Below are 25,591 nucleotides of genomic sequence, written 5' to 3'. Positions count from 1 at the left end.
ATAATGTAACTAATTAGTATAAAAGAATAATCTTAACTCACAGGTCCACTTACAAGCTTTTTCCTGAACTTTTAACCACATCTCTTAGTCTTCATTAGCAACAGGATGGATCAGAGTATTGAATTTCTACATCAGGTTGGGGAAAGACTGCAACCCCTGTCTCTGCTCTGAGTCATCTATTCACTGATGAAGCACTATATGTCTGAAAGCTCCAGAAAAGGCTAGTAAGTGGCCCTTTGACTGCAAATCTCTCTCTCAGTTACTGTGCTGTTTCCATATTCAAGAATGAATTTTGTAAAATATAATGTTACCTTTTCAACAAGCAATACACAATGAGTAATTAATACTATTTTTTGACTATGTTGCCCAACACTGATTAAGTCACCAGCAATGCTTCCTCTATTAGGACACCTCAGAACAGGTGAAGTAGAGCTTGATTACCGGTGGCACAGAGAATAAGTGAGGAATCAAAAAAAGGGAGGGAGATCAGATCATCTGTAAAGCATGCTATCACCGTCACCTCACTTATCCTGTGTGAACACGATCGTCTTGTTCGTTTGCATGTCAGAGATGCTGATGGAGAAAGAGATGGCGGTTATGCTCAGTAAAATATTCATTCTGCTTGCAGGCCAGCCAAGTGAAACATCCAGCTACTTGGCAGACATGGCAACTGAAAAGAAGAACGGGGGGCAGGGTGCATACATTATTGAAGTGCCAGGATGTTATCAATTCATACAAGGTCAATATGGAAGATTTCAATTTGTGCCAGTGTCAAGACAAAGATTTCTCCTTGTTTGGCTCACATACTTGCTCTCCTGCTTTCTACCTTTCCTGCTCCGTCACATTTCTTAATATTCTCACAACTCTGTGGCACACTGTGTGTTACATTGTCTTGGTTTTGTTCTTAACTGCATTGAAAGTCTTGTGAAGCTTGGGTGCATGATGGTACAAGATATGACCTTACCTCTGGCAACTTAAAATTCAGCCCACAAGTCTATTTCCCCTGCAACACAGATACACACACACACACACACACATACACACACACACACGCACAGTGTTTGCCGTGGGAGAGCTCCTCATTTACATCAATTATGGATAGTCAACTTCCATCCTCGTGGCCTGGCGCTGCATATTTCATGGAGAGGGGGGTATTTTATGAGTTAATGTGTCCAGTTGACATGCCTCTGAAAGCACTGGCCTGTCCCTTACACCGTGTGCAGGGCTAGGGAGAGCACGCAAACACAAATCTTGTGAGCCCATGTGTGTGTGTGTGTACCCACTCAACCTCTTCCCTAGCCACATCAAGCATCCAGCACAAATATGTCTTGCAACCTCAGTTTCTGCTACAGGGAGGAAGCACCGCTACATAAGTGCCTACACAGTTTTGGAAGTGACTCTTTGGAGTTTCTTTTTTCTGTCTTTTTGTTTGTTTTGTACGTTGGTGAAGAAATCAGAAGAAAAAAATCGGTATGCAACACAATAAGTATGTGTGGGATACTTGTATGTGGGATATAGAAATGTGATGTGGTGCCTAACACCTAACATCCAACACAACTTTTCAACCCTTTTTCAGAAAGGCCCGTAAACAAAGCTGATAACAGCACTCGTTATGCCTGCTCTCACCGCCGTCACTCTCACTCCTTCTCACTTTTTCATCACCCCAACCCTCCAACGCACCCACCCATCCATGATCTCCCCACTCCGCCACCAGCTCCACCACTATTTCTCTCCTCGCCCTCTTGCCAGCCTGTTGGGGAGGTGTCACCAGCAGCTGGTGTCTTTGCATAATGTGCGAGGTGTTTATGTGCGTTTTTCATCTTTCTCCATGTCTGTGTGTGTGTGTGTGTGTGTGTGTGTGTGAGTGAGTGTCAGAGAGACACGGAGAGAGAATGTGGGAAAGAACGGAAGCTGTTCTCGGATGGTACAAATTGCTTTTTTGACCCCGTAATTAGTGGCAGAAGACACTCTGAAGGAGCCAGTGATGAAGCTCCCGTGGCCGGATTTCAACATGGACGCATAAATTATCATTTATGGAGCACTAATGGCCTGTTGAGTTGTCCTCTCAGACCTCGCTCTGCCACACCGGCTCTGTGATCGTCCACAGCCGCGCCTGGTCATCTTTTATGCGTTATATCTCCGGCATGAACACTAACTATGACATGAAAGAACGCTAGCTCTCCTCCCATCTCCTCTCCTTTCTCCTTTCCTCTCCGCTTCTGTCATCTGCTTTCCTTTTCTTTCCCATCTCATCCCCTCTCCTCTCCCCTACCTTCCTCTCATTCTCTCTCGTTCTCCTGCTCCTCTTTTCCTCTCCCCTCCCATGTCCTCCCGTATAACCTTTAACTCCTTCTTCCACTCCTCTACCTTAGTTCCTTGTCCCCTTCTCCTCTCCCCTCCCCCTGTCCTTCCTCTCCTCTCCTTCTTATATATTCTTTTTGACTTTCTTTTCTTTCTTTTTTGGTAAAATTTATTGCACTTCCTGTGACCACAACCTATAGGAAGCTGTTCCTACAGATACAAGGTTAAATCCTCTCATGATACTACAAGGTGTTTTGCATAAACACATTCAACATTTTTCCAGTAATTTTTTTACAGAGCAGATAGATTGCATTATATGCACACACATGTGGGTTAACAGTGTGTATTTTGATGCAGGCTTATGTATGTTTCTTGTATGCTGTACAGTGTTTGACACTCACAGTGGGTGAGGTTTGCCCTTAAAACAGCTGTCATTACAGAACAGAGTAGGAAGGAATGCAATTAGACACGTCAGCTCTGCGATCCATCACTGGTTATTATGGCTTCCACAAGGTGAGGAAAGGAGAGAGTGGCCCATAGATACTGAAAGCAACACACACACACACACACACACACACACACACACATACACACACACACACACACATAAGTGGGCCTCCGTGTCCGACAGCTTTGTGACCAAAAATGAAAACACAGATGTGCTCATAAGCAGGGAAACAAGTAAGCAAGTCAGCTTATGCTTTCTAACACTGTCCAACACTGGAGAAACTATCTTTCCTCCCTTTGGCCATCATGAACTCCCGACCAGCTAATATGGCGCCAGAAGAGGAGGTAGACATTGTGTATTTTGCTCAAGGACACTCGGAAATATTTTGTTGCATGGAAAATTATCCTGTTGTGGAACATCGTCAGTAATGTTTGGGACAAAGTAAGAAGACTGGAGTCCAGACTCATTTTAAAAACTGATGAGCACTGCAGGTCAAAGTTGCTCTGTCAGGTTTAATGAGATTAAAAATGAACAGTGTCGGAAATGTTCACCTTCATTCTTTACTCTTAAATAGATCAGTGTGTCCCAACCCGGGGTGGAACCATGTCAGGTCAAAAGATAAGTCTGAGGGGTCATAAGATGAAAGAAAACCAAAAAAAACTATTTCTGCGACTATTCTGTTTTTTTTCTAGTGAATCATCATTTTACGTCTTCAGGCGCCTGAAAAGGAAAAATCACTCTTTGGTCGCTCTTTGTAGACATGCACAGGTTGTGATGTATGTATATATTCAGTGTCAGATTTCATCTGTTGATACCACAACAACACCAGATGTATGTATTGTACATGATCAGGCCATATGTTGCTTTAATTATACACCACACAGTGATTGTGTTTACATTCTTCCATTCACTTTGTGATATGGAGAGGCGGTGGGACGGTTTGCTTTGTCTCATTATGGAATAGGAGACTACTGCCGTGCAGACAGCAGGTATATGCTTTCATAACTCTGACTGAGAGCAGCGAGCAGAAGGATTGCAGTGGAGATGGATTTGCTAGATGTGTGAGTCTTTTTTCAACTTGTTTAATGTTGTCTTCACTCACAACAGTCTCAACCAGCATCAGAAACTTGTAGGAGAAATTGCAAGCAGCCCATGCTGACCAATCAGTTTTTCACTTTTCCATTACATCTGCACACCATGTTCTAAACACCCATTATTTTACAAGAAAATTGGACAGTAATTTTGATGAACATACTGTGCATGTAAATGGACAATGTAAAAAGTGAATTACAGAATTTCAATGGCCATTTTGACAATGTTTTTCGCAGTAAAAACTTGTCACCACGGGAATCCATTGTAGCTAATGTGAATTAAAGCTGACCACTGACTGCTGCTTTCTCCATGTAGAAAAAATCTTCAAACTAGCAGCACTATTGTAAGTTTTCCAGTGGTATGTACGCTCAAAAAGAGTATTGTTTTAACAGGGAACTGCACCGATTTTACACATCGAAGTGTGTTTCCAGGTGTTGGGGAGCACTACTGTATGTATGAAAGAAAGTTGTATAAAGCCTTTAGTGTCTCCAGAGGGAGATGTGTGAAATCTGATAAATTGCCTCAAGTGATGTCACTTGAGTCAGAGTCGGTTGGGGCTGAAGACTATAAATTTGAAAATGAAACAAATCTGGAGGCTAGCAGCTCCAGGCTACATTAGTAGGCTACATCTGACCTTCTATTATAGGAGTGCAATGCTAAATCAGTGGAGTACTCTTTTAAAGGTCCTGTGCGTAAAATTTAGTGGCATCTAGTAGAACGGAGTTGGCAGAAATGGAATACAATATTGACAAGTATGTTTTAATTAGTTTATAATCACCTGAAAATGAGAATAGTTGTGTTTTCACCTCCATATTTCTACAGTAGCCCACATTGGACAAACCAAACACTGGCTCTAGAAAGGGTATTTCAAGTTTTTCGCAAGTTTCATGGCCACCGTAGGTTGTCCTACATGCTTGAAAGGGCAGGGGGAGGAGTATTCAGTTTGTCGCAATCTGCTACCTCACTGCTAGATGCCACTAAATCCTGCACACTGGTCCTTTAACAAGACAAGACATCCCTTGTGATTATCAGAATGGCCAAACTTGGTCTAAAGTGACCCAGTAATCTTAACACATGCGCATGATGCCAACTAGTAAGTAAGGAATCAGGCAAAGAAGAAAGAAAGGAAAAAAGAGGAAAGCAGGGGGTTCAGAGAGGCCTAATAGAGTGCTGCAGTACCTCCTGGACTGTTTTAAACCGTCAGTTAGCGGAGCCCTCCACATCTTCAAACACACTGCCTTAGTGTGATGAGTTCCCCGAAGAGGTCTGCGGCTACTCTGCCTTGAAAGCACCCAGATTTTTGCCAGTGTGTGCACTTTTAATTGCACTCCCATCGCTTGCCCCCCAGTCCCTCAAATATCTCTCTCTCTCACACATACTGCCCCTCACTCACCCTTTCTCCACAAGGCCCCCGACTGCTCACGCCTCCCCCTTGTCTCTTTCTCATTCTGTCGTTTTAGCCCTTTCTCTCTATCTGTCCATTCTTCAAAGGGGAACTTCATTCACTTTATTTTAATTTCATAGACGACCCCTAAGGGGAGGAATGAGAGATGGCAGTGTGAGAGGGAGGGAGAAATAAGAAACTCGGCTTTATTTTAGTGATGGCTCTGTGGTATTGGGGCAAAGCCTTTGATGGTTGGTTACTGGCCAGCCATGGGCACTGCCTAATAAACAAATTAATAATCCCTTACAGTATGGTGTTCTTAGCTGATGTCTGGGCAGACATGCAGTTAAAGGATATTTCTAGTTTATTACAACTTTAGCCTTCTATTTGTCATTTTGACCATCATTTCTTTTACCTATAATATTGTACTCAGCTAAGTGATTGTTGACATCTGGGAACATGGTGACTAAACACTAAAACAAAGTCTGAAAAGGAGCAGTCAGGTAATCAGACAGGTTGTAAACAGACCAACAGTTTAGCCAGATTCTGAACCATTTCATTTGGAGGTAAAACTGAGAGTGAGTACACAGGAAAACTACAGTAGGTCAAGGTTGAACCACAAACGGTTTATTGACATTTTCTCTCATGACTTTTTACGAGCTTTCCCCATCCAAACACAAGAAGTACATCATCGGCTTTTACGGTGTAACCAGTGTAGGAGAAACCAGCTTCTTTGTGTGATACATCTTCATGACTTCTTTGAGCTTCAAGATCAGATTAAAGTGGCTGAAGGTGGCTTTAAACAGTATGATGTCATTACTGCTTTGAACAGGAACACCATGATGAGTTTGATCTATGCACGGTTGGAGAACCCGGTCAAGTTCTAGAGGTGGCATGGTGTTAATGGCACCTTGAATACTGATCGTTCCAAAGTCAGAAAGGACTCCAAGAACAATTTATTTGATGGCGGATGTTAACAAGAGACAGTTTGGGCAGTGATTTTATCGTTTACTGTTATTTTCTCTTCCAAATAAGTTTGACTAAGCTGGCTGTATCGGATCATCTGACAACTCATGGTCCTTGCCTCATCTGAATAGTTTTTAGTGATGTTGCACAATAAACTTGGTGAATAAAATATTATTATCAATAGGAATGATGGTCAAAGCAACGAAAATAAGTGTTTTGAATGAATTATCCTTTATACAAGAATCTTTGTTGTATTTGTTAATCTGGACACCCTTCTAGGACATAACTGTGTGCACAAGTCCATACCACTGGTCACTGAAGAAAACCCTCATATCTCCAAAAGGTCAGCTTTTCAGGGTCTACAAAGACAACTTTGTTCTGAGCTCGACCTCCATGTCTTTTTCAGCTTATCCAATGTAGTTTGAAAGGTTTTCATAAGCCTCAAGGGTCGTAGGTTTCTCTCAGCCCATACCATTTCAGTTCAAACTTGTTCATGAGGTTTTAACAGGTTTTACTATTGCATGTGCATGTGTGTACTGTACATGTACTATGCCCCTGTGAGGGCTTGACATCCCGAATATGATGTATCTGTGTGTGTATGTGTGTGTGTCAGCATGCAGGTGTACAGGTTGTATGAAAGATGAGCCCTGACGATGGGCCGTCCACCTTGCCCTTTGGCTATTTCTGTACCATGCCTTCCCCGGCGTCGGTTGTGTAATGATCTGGGAGATAGAGATCGCTCTTTGTTTGTTGTCTCTATCAGCCATAACTGGGCCTTGGTGCCAGAAGGTCAAGTGTACAGAATAAGAACAGGCTTACACAACACAGAAAACACAGACACACCTTTGATGTGAAACAAGGGATGTGTGTGTCTCTCAGATTGAGGGCGGTGATTGATTTCAGACAACAGGAATCTAGCTGTGCAGAAGTGGACTTGCAGTATACCATTTCAGTAGCAAACACTATGTAGTGTGTTGAAGCAACAGCTACTGTACTGCTTGTATAGATCAGTGATTTTTTGGCAAGCGACTCCTCAAAGTAAAGCAAAGTTTACCTGGAACCCCATGTCACACGCTGCATTGTCTACCAGTTAAATGAAAAATGACCTACTTTGTTTTATTTGAATAACTTTTAGAGGCTTGAGGAGATAAAATACAGTAATTCACAAGAAAAAAAAAAAAAGAGGACAGCTTGGGAAACAATTGTGTGTCAGAAATGTGTTTTTGTCTCATCTCCAGTGAGCCCTTGTTAAAGTCCTCACCACGAGGTTTGGATATGTGCTATATTACATAATGACATAATTTAAAAGTTAAAAATGAAAATCAGCAGTATACTGCTATGATCGCAATCTTATCAAATAGTTTCTCTCTTTCTTAAAACAAATGAAAAAATCAGCCAGTGAAGTGCAAATATTTAAACTCAACTCTTTTTTGAGAGTTTTGTAAAAAGGAGTGTTCCTCTTTTGAAACAGCAAGAATAAGGCAGGTAACTTCTTAATTTTAGAAAATACTTGAAATAAGTTTAAAAAAAAAAACAAAAAAAAAACTCCTAGTCCACTTACTAGCTCTCTCCAGGCCTTCCAATCACATCTCATGGTCTTCCTCAGCAGATGGAGTTAAACCTGAGAAAGAAAACAGAGAGAAAGATGGTGAGATATATTTAAAAAAAAGAAGTTGGACCCTGAGTTTGTTTTTGTTGTTGTTGTTTTTTTGTCAAACAAATGTTTTCAAAGTCAAAAATGAACTGTCATTAATTAACTGAAACAAGCTGATTTGCATTATAAAGAATGTGGACAATCTGTACTGACAGATTTGATCTGTTTGCTTTAAGAAAATAAATAACAACAAGAAACAAATAAGGCCTGAGGTGTTTGTGTGGGAAAGTTCTTAAGATGCAAACACTTGTTGCTAAGAAATTTTACCTGAATTCATCTGACAGTTGTCCAATGTGACAATGTGATGATGCTCCATCATTTCACATTTGACTCATTGGAGAGAGAAAAGAACACAATTGAAACACCACATCAAGGTCTTTTTAATTGATGTTTAAATCTTTTTTTTATTAAAGTGGGTGTATGTTTCACTGCGCACTATACATTTACAAGAAATTTTGTCTTGATATTTCAAACTTCCGCTGGCTTTACTTATTGTCTAATTGGAAACAGCTATGATATGGTAGATTCATGCTGACTATTAAGCAATTATCAGTTGTTTGTTGCTTTGTTAAGTTTTTGTAAGAAAGGTTTCAAAAAATAAATCAATAAAATGATTTTAAAAAACTGGCTATATGTGATGTGACAGCAATCGCTTTGTTTTCAGACTCTGCAGTTATTAGATCTCCAGAGAACTTGAGCATCTTTTAATTCATTATTTTGGTTTTACGGCCCCTTTTATCAGGAGTTGGTTGAGACCAAAGCAGGGCTAAAAGAGAGATGAATATTGGACCTACATTCATTGGATGATCGAAAACACGATTCCAAATAAATGTTGATGTTGATGTTGCTGCGTGTCTGCTGGATGTGTGAATAGGCGACTGTTTGCTAACACATTTGCCATATCAACTTAAGGTGATGACATGTCGGTGTTGTATTTACAGCTCTTTGTGCTGCCACCAAGTGGCCAAACAATGATGCAAAAAGTTGTTTTGAAAGTAAGTATTTTGTCCTTGACATAATTCATGTGTAGAGCTTGGTGTATTAGTATTCACATCTGTTTCGAAGTTTTGACAGAGGTACATTTTGGCACTTAAAGTAGGAGAAAGAACAAACCTGTGTGGGGTCTCGGGTAAAATGCTGCAGGGATGGAGAAAAGACATAAATAAACATCAAACGAAAATGAAATTTACCTGTTTGATCATTAACTTTCTCCAAGTCCTTACCTGCCAACAAGGACCAACACTGGAGAGGAGAAAGAGGGAGAGATTGAGAGGAGAACGAGAGTGTGAGGAACAAGAGCTGAAGGCAGAATGTCCGCTAGGAATACATGCTGTGCCTTGCCAAATACAAAAACAGGCATCTCTCTCGTCTTTCTTTATCCTCCTATTTTATTCCCTTTGTTCGAGGAACTCGGCGTACAGGACTTCAGAGGAGGCTGCAATGAGCACATCAAAGCATGCCGACAGATTGTGGCCCAACGGACACACTCGAAGTGGGCATTAATTTCTTTGTTGAAAATGTAGAAAAGGCGAGCACAAAGTGGGGAAATGAAAGCAGCTTCTTTTCTTTTGTTATTTTTGCCTCCTTCCTCTTGTTTCGCTGTTGTTTAAGCATCGTTCCCCTCTCAGAGTTCCACATGTCGAAGGTACTGAGGGTCAGGTCAGCACCTTGTTTTTGTCAGATGCTCGTTTGGGGAGGTTTCCGTCCTCCCTTCTGTCTTCCTTTTTTACTTTCTTTCTCTCTCTCGCTCTCCCTCTTGCCGACTCTTCTGACGAACTCTCTTTGAGTTCAGCCCACATGGCTCTGGGCGAAAATCAATGCCCATATGTGTCTTCAGCTGCTCTACACTGGACTGATGAAGGTTAGAAAAGAGAAAGAAAGACAGATGAGCAAAATTGAGAGACTAAGAGTCCACTGATTACACACAAAATATTCATCAAACTGTGCATCTGTTTACCAAAATAATGAATGAATAATTAAATGAGGAATGCTCTCTTGACTCTTTTTTTGTTTTTCATTCCCGTCTGCCCCAGGTGCCTTTTTTTTGGCCAGTGATGGATGGGGCGAGGGCAGACTAATTGTGGAAAGTGTCGGTGCAGGAATTAAAGATTATTACCAGAGGATTCAGCCAGGGATTCGTTCAGACCAGCATTCAATGACCATTAGCCTACATAGTGTGCTGCTAAGTTCACTGACCTCGAGTGGTGAATCGCAGACACACTATTGATCGCCATCACAGTGCTTCATTGTTTCAGTGTCATGGCTAAGGCTACTCACTTTTTTAATTGTTTCCCGTTGAATTGCAAAGTAGAGAGTGGGAGGCAATTGAAAGAGGCTTAGAAACGAAACTTACAAACTGTGCTTCGACAAGATACCTTAAGGAGAGGTCAAGGCAAATGAGAGGGCTAGAATCTTACTTCATCTTTACTTCACTTCATTGTTAAACTTTCCATAGAAACCATGACAGGTATACATTAATGATGGGACAAGTTATAAACTCATGACTAAAACATAGCTTCTAAATACAAATGAACCCAATCAAAAGTTGGTTTTCAGTGCTGTTCTTGGCAACCCAAAGTTCAAGATTCAGGAATTCAACAGGCATCTGAAAAAATTTCAAGTGTCATAGTCTTCAGAGCAACTTCACCATCACAGGAATTGGGTGCCATTCAGCTTGGCATAGCCCCTCAGGGCGATGTTTCAGTCCGTTCTTCAGGAGTAGCCGACATTTCACAGCAGCATACTCTTCCTGGTTTTGATGCCTTTTTGCTCACTGCACTGACCCTTTTAGAAATTCTGCAGAGACCACAGATACTTCCTTGGACTGTAGATGCTCCCCGGATCTTTCGCTTTTTACGTCGACCTCTTGGCCTCTTCTCTCCGGTTTTGATCTCCCTTCCCTGGCTCCGCGGCCCCTGGAGGGTGTCAGCGCTGGCTGAAGGGGCTTCCAGGGGGCTTCAAGGGGCCTTTCAATCCTTCATCCAGGTCTTAGTGTTCAAAGACCTTGGCCAGCCATCCATCCAGCTGCACACACATAGTTGTGCACAAGCTCGCACTCACACACATTGGTGTAGAAATGCACATAGCTGCACTGATAAAATAAAGAAGGGAAGACCAAAAAAAAAAGCACTAAGAGAGAGAAGGAAGTGGTAAAGAGGAGTAAGAGCTGCTCTGAATTTCAGAATAAGATCAAAAAGAACTTCTGTGAGATATGGCCTTAGCACCATCAAAATGAGATTAAAGATGTCAAGTGAGTCCAATGTACAGCATGCGTGTGGAATATAGTCGATATTCTCCCCCTATAAACAGAAATGAAGACACACACACACATTCATCCACACTCTAACTGCTCCCCTCTCCTCTCTTCCTCTACAAGGTCTCGGGGTCACGTCAGAGCCAGATTATAGCTGGTTCGTAACGTTGTATAAAGCTGCAGTGTTCCCTAATTTAACACTGCCTTCTGGGACCCTAACGGCTGGAGCCTGGATGGAGAAAGCAGATGTGCCTTCCACCAGAGGAAATAGTCGCTGCTCGATCAAGCGTAAAACGCCACAGCTTACCGGCGAATTTCATGGCAAAGTGATGGGCAGGGCGGGAGGAGCTGCAGCAGTCGCTACTCTGAGATCTATCAGAAATGTGTATCTAGACCTGTGGACTGCTGGGAGGGTGATTTAGGAGACGACAGATTGCGGGATAGAGGAACATCGGGAGTGTGTGTGTGTGTGTAGGTGTGCATACGGTGCTTGAGGGTCCTTTGTTGTTTATGAAGCTGTGTGTTCGAATTTGTGTGCACACAATATGCTTTGCTGTCTATGAAGCCCTGGTTGTGTTTGTGGATGTGTGTATGTCCGTGTGAATGTGTGTGTGTGTGTCCTTCAGTGGTTCAGTGGGATAACTGTGTGTGCACAAGGCTTGCTAGGCCTTATCTTGATGTCCTAGTTATCGATTGGGCGACATGGCAGATAAGAAAGGATGAGTACCCCCTCCCACCCATCCACAACACCCCCCAGCCGTCATCCACATATCTACCCCCCCACCCCCACCCACCAGCCCTACTCCTCCTGCTCTGTGTGATACAGATGAGGCGAATTATAGCACTTTACGTGTTTACATCAGTCCAACCTCACTTCCAAATTGACAGCAGATTTTGTATCTGAAACTAATTTGTAACTAATGTTGTGGACGAACCTCAACATGAGTTGCTTTTGTTTTTGTTTGGGTTTTTTGTGTTGTTTTTTAATGGCAGCATGGCTCAAGTAATGGATCAGTCGGTCGGTTGGTCCACCACTTTGTTCAAACTGAAATATCTCAAAAGACAGACCTTCATGTTCCCCAGATTTTAAAATGTGTCCATTTCTGTATTTGGACACATTAATAGTTAATTCATTAATAAACATTAATGTCCCACTTGGTTTTTGTTCCATATAACAGTTTTGCAGGATGATAAATATCATCTGTTGTTTGGGTTATTTCTACTAAGTGTCTTGAGCTGATAAAAATAATTAGTTAATATAAAATTACAATTTGGTGATCTCTAAAACAATGAATCAATCATAAAGAGAATGGATCCCGACTAAAAATCAAGGCACACTGCTGTGCTAAACCACAAATGTTAAAAAGCAACAGGGTTCAAAATAAAACCACTGTATATCAACCACACACTGGTCTTCTCCAATGTCAAGGTCAAACTGGTGAAGACCAGTGTGTAGTCGATGTTCATTGGTCTTTGGTTTTTGGCTTTTTAGCTTTTGTACTGGACTAATTGATGTTTTTATATTAGCAATGAGTCAAATAATTCTGTCCAATGAGAAGGTGTAGCTTGTAGAAATCAAGACACAGAGAGCTTCAAACCTGGCCCAGCTCCTCAGCTCTAGTTTTGTTAGTTACACAAAGTATCACAAAATTGTGCATAATTACAACCCTAGTGCCATTTGTAAGACATTACACCACTGCCTGTATTTCCTCTGTGCACTGTGCCTAGCAGTGGTACAGCTCAGTGTAAAACCCCAATCACCAATTCTTTGATTAGTCAGCAGCACTACATGGAGTATCACAGAATGGAGATAGACTGTAGCTACCAGCAGCACTATTTGAAAGGTGATGATGTTTATGACACCTTGCATCCCCTTTCAGATAGTATCAAGGCAAAGTAATAGGTGTCAGTTCTGACTCCTTCCATCTTCCCTGAAAATGCTCTTACACTGGGAGTCAGTGGTAATGCTGCACTGGGAATTAAAGTGTCTAACATTCAGATCAGTATCTCTTATTTCTGAGATCCAAATGTGTCTGAAGTTAAAGTATGGTAAAATATTATATCTGCTATATATTTTATTAGATTGAAAATGTTGTTCTTCAGCTGAAGACTTAAGTTCTAGAGTGAACACACAGGGCAGATGGAGTATACAGAGTGATAAAGGCAGAGCACAGGTTGGATTATTGCCAAAGCAACTTGGAGACTTCACGGTCTCTGAGAAAATGTAGTTGTTAATTTCAAGTCCTGAATGGGAAGTTTAGAGAGCAAAGCACTGAAAAAGTGAGATATAGATTGGCAGAAGAATGGATGTGAATGTTAAAAATATATGATGAGCATGTACAGTTTATAAGAGAGTTTGGGGAGTGCTCAATTCAGATGATCAGTTGCTGTTGAAGTCATGGAGTAAGTAGTCTGTCAGTTGATCTGATGTATTGTAAAAGATGAGTTATGTGCAGCGTTTGTCTGAGTTGTACTTTATGTGGAAACATGTTTGATGTGACCACCAGTCACTACATTTGAAAACACAGAATATGTAATTCATGCCGCTAGAGGTCTCTCAATCAAAACAATAACAAAAGACGGAATATGATGACATTGTGAAGTAGCGGTTAGGATTCCTTCAGTGTTCATTGTTCAGGATGTTTTTATCAGGAGCCAAATTATCCGCTGAGGTTTCCTTTCCTCCTCTCCAAAACAAACACCCGGTGATTAAAACCAGTAAAACATTGGATAAAATGGTTTCACATAAAAAATTAGTGTTTCCCAACGCTGTTTGGTGGACACAGGACACAAGGATGGGCTGCGAGCCAAGCTGCTGCTAACGTTTGCTCAACTTGTTTCTCTGACGACTTAAGAACGTAAGAACAAACGTTCAGCAGGTTTTTACTGGGAGCCGAAATATCCGCAGAGGTCTCCTCCTCTCCAAAACAAACATACAGCTGCTCAGCTAGTTTCTCTGACAACTTAAGATCCAGGCGTCCGATGACTAAAATCCTTCATCCAGTTAAAAGATATATTTAAAAAACAATCAAGATATAAAAGGTTTATTGTAAAAATGTGGCTTAAAACTGAATAAAAGTCAATTTATGACACTTTCTTGCAGACAACCACAATGCCAACATATTATCTTGTATGTGTATACAATACATTGTCAAGGCTGTTGCTAGCCTATGACGCTTGCAGCTCTTTCTGACAGAACCTGTCAGTATGCTAACGGTTAGCATAGTAGTAGTCTTACTCCTTCCTTTGTAAAGTACCCGGCAATCTTCATAAAGCTAACTTTCTTTAAAGACTCCTTTTTTGTTTTTGTTATTAACGAACTGCCATTGTGATTTAATGTTTTGACATTTTAATCTTTGTAAACTTGCGACCAGCGTGTGGCCTAGTGTGTGAAGATGTAAGTTAAAGTTATTTTTATGTTATAGCCTAGAAAGTTTGTACCTCGTTTTGTTTAAAAAGAAAAAAAGAAAGCTGGCAGAGAGCGTGTCACAGTCGGCCATCTAGCCAGTGTCGTGTGCACACTGACAAATACCTTAATGAATTTTGGGAGACAAAACATCATTTTTCGTCTTCTGAGGTGTTGTCCATGGTGTTGAAAGGTGCGCTCAGAAGGTGTGCTAAGTGCTGAAATAACTGGCCCCCATCCTGATGAAAACGCCTGTGGTGCGTGCATAAGCCCATACATGTGCGCGTGCATGAACGTGTGGTACACATAATGGTCCCAGTTTGGGGGTTTGAAAATATGGTTGGCTAGTCAAATGTTGTGTTTTCAGCTTCTTTGTCTTCTTTATCTTGCTATCTTTAGCTAGCAAGATAAGCTAGGGGATAGCAGGTTAAACTTCAGCTAGCAAGATAAAGATGTTCAAATATGATGTAGTTGGCTCTGTGGACGTGCTAATTCCAAAAGACTGATGCTGTTGTTTAGAAGTTTAGGTTATGCAATAAGTGGGATGATTTGGATAGATTATATTTAGCATTTTTACATTATACTGCATACGTTTCCCTTCTTTGTAATATTTTAATATTATCATTTTTTTTCCTTTTTTCTATTTTGCACATCCTTTTGATAATATAATGTATTATATCATACTTTTACCACCAAACCTGAGTCAGTGTAATTTATGTGCTTGTTAATTCTGGGCAATGTTCCTTCCCTCACCAGTTCTCTGTCTTTTCTACAAGCAGTTTCACTATGGCAGATCAAAAGGTCAAAAGATGAGCTTGACTCATTTATTCATCATACAGTACACATGAAGGGATGTCATTTTCTTTTTCTCTTTTTTTTTTCTTCTTTTTTTCCGTTTTCACGGCTGCTCGGGCTCATAACAGGAAAACCTGTTTGTGTTTTGTAGTCTCACGCTTGACTTCACCCTCCTCCTCCTCCTCCTCCTCCTCCTCACTAACCGCTGTCTTGTTTCTTCTGCCCGAGTGGCTCCCTTTAAATACGCCACTTGGTTGAACAATTAATTATTCTAATGATAGACCAGCACTCAGTGGTGCTTTAAACAGGGACAGGGAGAAAGAAAGAGAGAGAGAGAGAGAGAGAGAGAGAGAATGGCACAGATGCAGATAGCTGTGATAATCATTTGGAGTCACAAAAGTAGGTGAGCTGCAGTCGGTGTCAATGCGTGCCACATTTTATTGGTGTTTGTAGATAGACAGACAGACGGATAGATGAGTGTACATTCCCCTGTTACACTGCAGTGATGAGGGTTAGTCAGTCGATAGCTCTGAGCAGAATCGACTCTGCAGAAGCCTTGACCACTTGACCAGACATCAGCTCTTCTACGCTGCCCGCAGGCCTCACACACACACATGCACGCACACACACACACGTGCACGCACACATACACAAACAAACAAACACAAGCAAGCATTGAAGCACAACTGTGCACACTTGTCCTGCAAACACACAAAGTACACCTTCCCTTATCTCAGTAGTGTGTGTATCTTAACATGAACTGGGTCAAATACAACACAGTTCTGCACACACACACACACACACTCCTTCAAAGCCCTTTCAGATGTCTTACTAGGGCATTTGGTTCTCCCATCCGCACCTTCCAAGCAACCACCCCATTTCCTTGTTCCGTGTAGCCCCCCTACTCCCCGAATTTCACCCCTGTATACTGAACCGCCCCACACACACACACACACACATCTCACCAGCTCAGCTTGCCCTCAAGCTTCATGTGAATAAGGCCGGTGTAACATTTTTACGGCTACAGCTCGCGTTGGGCGTGAGCCACTCCACTACCCGTTTCCTCTTTATCCTTTTCCATGCAGCTTTTGTTGTTTGGCACTTTGAGAACTCTGAGAAATGTGAGTCTCTATAAAAAATGAATGCACCCTCCTCCTTTTTATCCATTTCCCCCATTGCACCGCTTCATTTTTATGAAAAGAGGGAATAATCTGCAATCCCTCTATTTTTTCCCCCCCTTTCTTCTTCCTCTTCCTTGCTGACTGTTGCGCTACAACTGCCAATACTCACCGTGAATCCCTCACGGCGAGAGGGGAGAAGGTAAAGAGGAAGAAAGAAGGGAGGCGTTAAACAGAAGGACAGAATAAAGGGCACGAGAAGAAAGAGGAAAAAGACAGAGGCAGGAAATAGAAAGAAAAAAAAAAGGTGTCGCTTTAAAGCATGTTGTCATTGTCAAGGCAGTGCCAGTGTGCCAGGCAGGCAGCAGGCAGGCAGTCAGTCAGTCAGTCCCCTTGGCTTCAATAAGATAGATGCCCAGGGTTCGATTTGCATATGCTATTCAGGGCATGGCCACACCATCTCTCTCTCTTTTTTTTATTGTTTTTAATCAGAGGCGAATGTCAACAGAATAAATGAAGTTGCGCGGCGAAGTGAAATTTTTATCACATCAGTGGTGGTTGGGTGGGTGTCGGTGTGTGTGTGTGTGTGTGTGCGTGTGTGTGGGGGGGGGGGGGGGGGGGGGGGGGGGGCATGATGATGCCTCCACACATACCTCAACACCCCCCCCCCCCTTCACACACACACACACACACACACACACACACACACACCACATACCCTCCACCTCCATTCATCACAGGCCATATTGAGGGAGTGAAATTCAGTGGCGGTGCCGGTAATCAATGGAAGGGCTCCATATGGCGGGGATCAAAGGTGTCACATAGTGTGTGGTTCTGCTTTATTGCCAGCCAGCACTGTTAATTGGACAACAAGATCAGAGGCAATATTAAAATCCAATTAAATTGATATGAACAGATTGCCAAGTGATGTACACTAATGTATAATTGAGTATCAAGCAAATGCGAGTGGCCCGTCTCGAGCGCCGAGCTGCTGAATAAATGATGGGCGAGCCGTAGAGGACGGAAACAAGTTTCCACATTAGCCCCCCCCCCCCCCCGCCCCACCCTCCTCCTCCTTTCTCCTTCCCCTTCCCTCCCTTGCTCTCTGGGCCCTCAGATATGGAGGGACACAGATTTTTTTTTTTTTTTGCTTGTTTTTTTTTTTTTTTTTTTTTGGGAGCTGGCTGACATTCTTAAAGGGACATTTTTGTCCTGCATAATAAGGGCAGAGGAGTGGAGGGGTTGTCTGGCTGTGTGTGTGTGTGTGTGTGTGTGTTGGTGTGTGATGAGGGCAATGAAGGAGGAGGCTCACATGTGTATGTGTGTGTGTGTATGAATCTGTGTCAGTGTGCGTGTCCAAAGGGATGGGCGGGGCTGACGTGTAAAATTTTAAACTGCGTAATTCCATCACACGCACATGGCTTTAATTTGAGTTTAATAAAATCTAAATGATTTATTGCCTTTTTTTGCCGGAGCAAAAGCGAGTGCATGTTGCGGTGCTTTGGCTAATCAGACATAAACACGGACAGCCCCCATCTCCGTGGAGACGCTCCACGATATGGAGTGCTCTTTAAGAAAAAGAAATAAATAAGCAGATAAAGAAGGATGCTCTGACACTATTTAACAGACCAACGAGGCCTAGTCCAAGGTGACATTCCCTGATAAGGTACACTTGGACTGCAGCCCAAAATAATCAAAAGTTCATCACCACTCATTCATTTATTAATTGAATATTTTTAGCCTTGATTTAATGCGTGGAGCTGTAGTGCTAATTCGTGACATTGGGAGGCCGATAAGGAGATTTACATTTCAAATTTTAATGATATTTTGGCTCTAGCGATCACTGCCTGTTTTAGGGCTAATTATTTATTTCTGTTGTTTTGGTTGCGGTCCAGCATATGCTGTGTGTTTTTTTTGTTTTTTTTATGTCCCCCCGCCTCCCTTCTTTCTTGCATTAAGCTGGTTTCCTTAATTAAGCGGGCACGGGGCTCATTAGCTGCCATGGCGATGGGGTGGCATGATGTGCCCGTCTCAGTTCCCGCCGGCGATGCCCGGACAAAGTGCCTGGGGAGCAGGTGCTGACAAGGTCGCGGTGGCAGCGTGCCATCTGGACCGAGGCTCAGGCCCCATCGCCGCCTGGCTCTTTGTAGCTATAGCTGTGGCTAATGCCATCCACCAACAACCCTGACTCAAAGACATCAAAACAGTGCTGCGGTTCTTAGGAGATCTGTGGACTTAACAACCGCTAAAACAAAGGCGCAATAATTGGTTTTGGCGCAATCTGTCCTTCGTTTGCCACTCAAGGAGCTTTTGTGGTTATTAAGGGAGCTCAGAACAGAAGGCACATTGAAGGTTTTCTTCATTTAAGCATGATGCACCTCCATTTGCATAACATAGATGTCCATGGCAGACTCACATGTGCACATACATTAATGCATAGATTACAACAATACACAGCTCTCCTGGAATAATAAACATCGCTTAGGGACTATATAAAAATGATAAGTGGGGAAGTTTAAAACAATTAAATTTTCTTTTGGTTAAGGGGAGGGTAGTGTGACTTTATTTTTTTTTTCTTTTAGAGAGCAGGGGAGGGCCTTTAATGTCATTTTTCTCAACCCAGATTTATATTTCATTTCATCTTTCCCTTGTGAGATGAATTGTTTAAAAGGTAGTAACAGTGAAATTGTGTGTGCTGAAAATGCAGCGTCACATGCAGAGGACAACAGTCCTCTCTCTCTGTCATAGCTTTATTTTTCACAGGTAGCTAATTGAACTAATATGTTTGTTTGGAGAGAAAATTCTTGCATCTGTGTACAGAACATAATCTCTCTAAAAAGTTTGTCATAGCACGAGCTACTACCCCCGCAATCATTACAGAAACTTAGTACATTTAAATGTGTCATTAGAAAATAATCTGTAATAAAATGAAAGTGAAGTTTCTCACATGCTGTCTACTTGTTTTACTAAGATGCGAAGTTTGGAAACTTCAGTTTGAGATGTCATTTTGGAGCCTTACTTCCAGTTCATCATTGCATTTTCTTCAGTCCATGGTGATGTAAACAGACAGTTTTATCAGTTCTTGTAGAGTTAGCCCAACTGTTACAAATTTATTTAAATCTTTGTTTATACATATTACCTTATATGTACATATCACATAACTCTATATCAGCTGTGCCTAAAAACCAAAACCTTTGTCTGACTGTAATGAACTTGCACTGGTTCCCTCTGAGTCTCAGTCATATGATGTTGAAGCCCCTCAGCACATATAGAGGTGATGACCATGCCCCTTTCATTCAGTGACCATGGCAACCTAATGCAGTAACCTTTCATTTAGTGTTTCTTGGTTCTAAATAGGGGGAATAAGTTATTAAGGGTGAAACAGTCGTACCAATACTGATATATTTTTAGATATTTGGGGGGAGGGTGCAGATTTTTTTTCTTTTTTTTTTGTTTTGAAGACTGAACTAGAGTAACAAAGGTGAATACTTAAAGTTCAGACCCTCCCCACACTCCAATATTTTTGTACAGGCCCTTACTGTACTGTTTGTTTTCTTTGTTGTTGTTTTTGCAAAAATTACAACTTGACTGTATAGTGTTTAATACACTGAATTACCAGCACTAATGTGCCAGTTGTTATTGGTATACAAGTCGTTTGACTATCAAATCACATGGTTAACCTTGTCCAACGGCACTAGCAGCATTATAGCTGTGTTGTTGTGTTATTATATGTATATTGCTGAGTAAAGCAAATCAAAGTTAACATTAATGTTGAAACCCACAAAAAAAATATTTTTCTTCCTTCCGTAATGGATATCTGGAGGGAACTAGTTTGTAAATGTCTAGGAATGCCACACAGGACTGTCTAAACTCCGACCACGAACGCTAATCACAAATTACCAAACCCTGAGACTTGGATGTCATTCAAAAATCCCTCCTAAAATTAAGTGAATGTCAGAGAGCAAATGCTTACCACAGCGGGACGAAGAGTCTGCAATTTGTCATTTGCTTTAACCTGCTGTACAATTTGTCATGAACTTGTTGGTTGGGGTGGTTTAGAAATACAGAAGAGGGTTCCTTTCTCCTCCCTGACACCGTGTGGTATCACCTCCCTCCCCACAGAGCGGCAGATTGTCACACGGTTCTCAGGCTTTGACTTATGAAGCTGCCGGTCGCACTCTATTTGAGGCGACCGTTCCACTGTTGGGCTCGCTGATCACAGGGCCTGCACACACATAAAGACACATATAACCAAGAAGGAAACCCATACTTAAGCACTGGTCATTCCCCACTCCCTCCTTCCCTCCCCACATTATTTTACAACCTCTGTGGCCTCCTAGCCAGAGGCCTTGGCTGTCATTATGCGGTCCAGTGTTTGGGTTTGCAAGCCTTCGCCCTCTGATTTGGTGGACGGATGCTTTCTTTTAAAAACGAAGGTATAAAACGTGGCTTAATCCTCCTTTCCTTAAACATAAGATGTCAAGGTCATTAAGGGTCCCGGACCTTTCAGTAAAACACAAGCATGAGCGCCACATATGGATGTTGAGACATGCTCAAAGAGAGCGCAGATGTTTATTTTAGAGATTTCTTGGAGGCTGGTTTGTGGTCAGCCATGTGGTGCAAGGCCATACATGAAAGGAAATGTTGGATTTTGAACGCAGAAGTACTAACAGGCTTGTCGCACACAAGCTCTCCGATGATGGAAAAATGCTTGCATACTGTGAAAGCCTGACACATGCGGGGCGGGTGAAGTGCAAATCTGATATGAATCATGATGTTGTGATTGTGTGATTATGCTCCTTTTTAGCAAAAAAAAAAAAAGACATGGAACAGCCCAGGAAGTAATTAACTTTCACTTTAACTTTTCTCTTACACTTTTTACAGCTAAAGCATTACAAATTAACTGATTACATTACAAAGGTATTTACATTGCATGGAACTGTCTACATTTCCACCAGACTTGTAATTGCTAGTTTAAGACTAAATAAGTCAATATTCCTGTCAGAATTTATTCCATTTCTGCCAACTTGGAGAACTTAACAGAATTAATTCACCGTCCAGAGAGGATGTAACACTTACTTTTATTGGTAATATTCAGAAAAAAGAACATTAAGTCTGTTATAAAACAGTTTTTTGTCAATAGTCCAGGAATCAAGAAAAACAGTTTTCTCTACTCTTTCTGCGATGTCATTCGATCAAAAAAAAAAAAAAAAATCCTTACTGGTAATTAAGTGCATAAGTACTTAATGTACTTTGACCACTGATACACACAACAGTATTTATGGCTAAGTTAAAGTGGTGTTTGCCTACATAGGGATAAACAGAGTGGAGTCTGAGGGATTTTCTTGAAGGCTCCTAATTTAATCCTCCATTCCCTAATCTGGTGTGAACCCCTAAACCCCTCCACACACAAAAGCTGACCGACATAATCCCTGGTGTGGAGAGATGGCCACTCATTCCCTCAAGTTTAGGACTGCAAGCAGAGAAAATGACTACTCTGTTCCTTACCACGCACATTTTTACATATTTATCCTCCTCCTCTTTTTCATTCAGCCGTCAGTCATCGACTTGCATCCGTCCATCTGCTGTCCGTCTTCACTTCGCTACAAACGTGTCTGAGTAAGTGAAGAGAAAGAACAAAAGGACCGCAAAACAAATCACTGATTAAATGTGCGAAAGACAGAATGTGAACAGAGACACTTGACCACAAGTTATTAGTAGCACCGGCTCTGCTTTGCTACAATGCCATCAGAGACATATATTTTCCTGTCACATCATTTCCCTGCAGCACATACAGTAAGAATTAAAATGGCAGAAATGGACAGCCTTGACTCTCACACGCCCCGTTACTAAAATAAACCACATTATTTGGAGAAAATCCATGATTAGGGCCAAAGGAAAAGAAGGCCCCTCGGTTAGGGGGCGAATGGGAGGAAGAATGAGCGGTGGAGGGAGGAAGGTTGGTGGGTGGAGATGGACGGGTGGGGTGTGGGGGGCACAGTAGGGGGCTAATTCTCCCCATGCCCTGCTGCAGCTGTGCCCCTGAAACTGACTGACAGATCCCTATGCGTAGGGGGGTTTCGGCATATGTCAGAACAGTAAGGGGCCTGCCAACTTCCTGTTACAGTTTTCACACTTTATATAGCAGTCAATCTTAAACTTTCTGTCTGGGAAACAGCATTGTTGCAAATATTTTTTCCCCCTTTTTTTCCCCCCAAAAGGTCATTCTGATGCAGACTATAAGTGAAGTGTTTGTGTAGATTGTCTGAGGGGAGTGTACTTATGTATTCAAGCTAATTCCTGCCAGCAAAAAAAGGATGAAAATTTGAAGTTGCCTCACTTTTTGTGTTAGAGAATATGAACTGTAATGATAGTACAGTGATTATACATGTTTATCCATTTTTCAAATAAGTATAAAACTATTTTAGGACATGTGTACTGAAAGCATCTAAGTCTTGAGCCTCTGAAGGGGGTGAAAACTGCCTGGAAATCATACTTTATATTAAATCAAATCCAATCAAATTGAACATATCACTCCCTGGATGACACTACTATCACTGCATAAAAAAACATATAAAATATAATTTCCTCTTTTTTTTTCTTTTTCCAAATATGAATTTAAATTTCTATTTCTATTACTTTTTAGTTTAGCATTTGGAGTCGTGCTTCTGTTCACGTGTCTTTAACTTTAAAAATAAAAATTCTCACAGGGGTTTGAAATGATGAGATTTTACTTAGTTTTTTAGTTCTGAGGTATTGATACTGTGAAAGAGCTGATATGTTATGCACATGTTTTCTCTATATTTAACTCCAAATGGTACTTTCTTATCATTCCAAGCTGTCATTATGACCAAAGTTATCTTAAGTTAATCACTTGATCATTAATCAACCAGGTTATTTACTGCTGTAAAATCTTTCATTCCTCAAAGTAGACTCAGCTAGTAATTTTGAATTCTTCTGTTTAATTTCAGACTGTCCTCCTAATACAAATGACAGAATCACTGGTTTCAGCAAGCGCCTCAAAATGACATATGTTTATGTGTAAAGTGATAAAGCCCTGCAGCGGTCTTCAGAATCATGACAGGAGCAAAGGAGGAAATCAGGTGACGTTATTATAAAGCTCACAGACTTTCAGAAACTGTTTTACAACTGTCTTCATGGCTACAAACCACTAATGATTCCATTGCTAATGAAATAGTCATTTTTTGTTCTTAGCTGTAACCTCCTAAAAACTGCACACCATTAGCAGCCAAGTCTCGGAGAAAATACCAAAACATTCCAATTATGTCTGGAAGAAAATATGTTTTTAAAAGAATCGCTGAGTCTCACTAGAATAAGAATACTGTGACCTTGATCGAGACCTGCTCCTGCAAGGACACCCAGGGCCAAACAGGAGAGGGTCCTGTATGGGCATTTAAAATAGGAAGACATGAAACGCTGCGCTGTTAGAGCAGCCACCCTCCTGTGGCGGGACCCTAAGCGCATAACCTTATATCAAAGCTTGGCATGTAGCAGAGCAGCCAGGGAGAAGCACATTAATTATTGAGGAGCATACGGTAACAAGCTGTGAGCGCCAGCGACGGCCTATTGTAAGGAAGACTAGCACCCCATGTCCGATTATCTATTGTTAACCTCGTTTTTTCCCGTCTCTGTGAGCACGCCGGCTATGAGAGGGAGAGAGATATCCGCTGTCATTCTCTCTCTCTCTCTCTCTCTCAACACACATTCATACATACAAACACACGTCAGGGTACGACTGGGAGGGGAATGTTTTCTTTGGGTTTCTATTATACTCCAACACAATATCCAACTCACTCTCTCCTGCACACACACACACACACAGTTGGATGGCTCAAAGGGCAGGTTATCGGCTCAAACAGTGGAATAACATGTCAGCCTCGGGGGATTTTGAGCGAGGTACCTGCTAGTGCAAAAAGGCCGTGTGCAACCATCCTCTGTACACCTCTGTACTTCCCCTTACCTTCCTGACCAGCTGCTGGCTGCTGTTCACCATCTTTACTGAGAAGTTGGAGGAGGAAAAGGCAGGGGGTGGAGATTTAGATCTTTTTTTCAACAGGCGGTTGCATCCTCTTCCCTCATGCTCCAGTAGCTCTGCACTGCCTCCACATAATAGTTTTTTTTTTACAAAACTTTGTTAGGTGCCTTGAAATTAAGAAAAGTCGAGGACTGTGCCTAGCAGGCTTACTTGCACTATTATCCATAAGAAGTGCACTGGAAAAAATTGTAGAATAGTATAACAATAGTTGTATATTTTGTAGTTTGTTTGGGGTTTTTTTTGCTCATTTTTAAATTCTAAAGTCTTAATCTTGAGATCAGAGGTCCATGTGATTTTGAGTTATTTTTAGTCAACAACATTTCAGTCTCATCTTTGTCAAAGAAAATATTTTAGTCTACTTTAGTTGATTCAAATGCTTATACTGGTCTTGTTTTAGCCATCTGTAAATTAGCTGATAAAAAGTTTGTCAGTATCTTAGTCAGGACCAAGTATGAACATAGTCAAACTTTATCAAACCTCATTGACTGATTTTACTGTAGAATAAATTGTACTGAAAATTAGCCATTAAATAACTGATATGATTAGGAAAATACAAACATTAATTACAAAGGCAACAAAATGTAAAGACAGTTTAGATTTTTTCAAATTAGATTTTTGCAAAATCCTGTATTTTGAATAAAAAAGCCTTAATAAACAAAACTAAGCAAACTCCCTTTGATGAACCTTTCCCATCCTGATTCAGAGTTACTGACTCAAATCATGTCAAAGTCAGAAATAATTCTGGTAAGATTATGAGTCCTAATTAACTTTAAAAGTGTTTTCATAGCATATATCAACATTTATCTGCCAAACTCACTGTTAGCACTTATCTTTCCAACACCTTCTCACTCAACAAAGCTCTAGTTCTGCTGAGGCTGCAGAGTGTGACGAGGAGCTGAAGCTGCACTGCAGGTGTGCTACTGGCAGGACGACCACAGCACACCGGAACACAGGTCATGGATTAATATTACTGTTAATTGTTAAATTAAGTTTGTGTAATTTCTTTTTACCTTAATTTGTCAGAGATTTTGTTTTCAACTCTTCTTCATTTAACAATATAGAGACTGGTTTTGTCAAGACTGATTCATCTCGTCAGTGTTTCATCATCTTCATCGGAA

Source organism: Thunnus maccoyii, chromosome 14 (assembly GCF_910596095.1).
Source record: "Thunnus maccoyii chromosome 14, fThuMac1.1, whole genome shotgun sequence".
In the NCBI taxonomy this organism is placed as follows: Eukaryota; Metazoa; Chordata; class Actinopteri; order Scombriformes; family Scombridae; genus Thunnus; species Thunnus maccoyii.
This window is presented reverse-complemented; position numbering follows the sequence as displayed.